The sequence below is a fragment of the Carlito syrichta genome, unplaced genomic scaffold (genome assembly GCF_000164805.1).
Source record: "Carlito syrichta isolate Samal-C Ts95f unplaced genomic scaffold, Tarsius_syrichta-2.0.1 Scaffold300972, whole genome shotgun sequence".
Lineage (NCBI taxonomy): Eukaryota > Metazoa > Chordata > Mammalia > Primates > Tarsiidae > Carlito > Carlito syrichta.
Window position 1 is genome coordinate 10,386 of NW_007245068.1, and position 362 is coordinate 10,747.

Below are 362 nucleotides of genomic sequence, written 5' to 3' on the forward strand. Positions count from 1 at the left end.
TTGAGTTGGAGTTTCACTCTGTCGCCCAGACTGGAGTGCAGTGGCACACTCCTGGCCACCACAGCCTCAACCTGCTGGGCTCCGGCGATCCTTCCGTGACAGCCTTCCAGGTAGCTGGAACTACAGGTGCACACTACCACACCCGGCTAGTTTTTGATTTATTATAGAGATGAGGTCTCGCCAAGTTGCCCAGGCAGGTCTCAAACCACTCTGTTTTTCACTTTCAGTACAGTACTCAGTAAGTTACATGAGATACTCAACTTTATTATAACATAAGCTTTATGTTAGATGATTTTGCCCAGCTGTAGACCAATGTAACTGTTCTGAGCACATTTTTTTTTTTTTTTTTTTTTTTTTTTTTG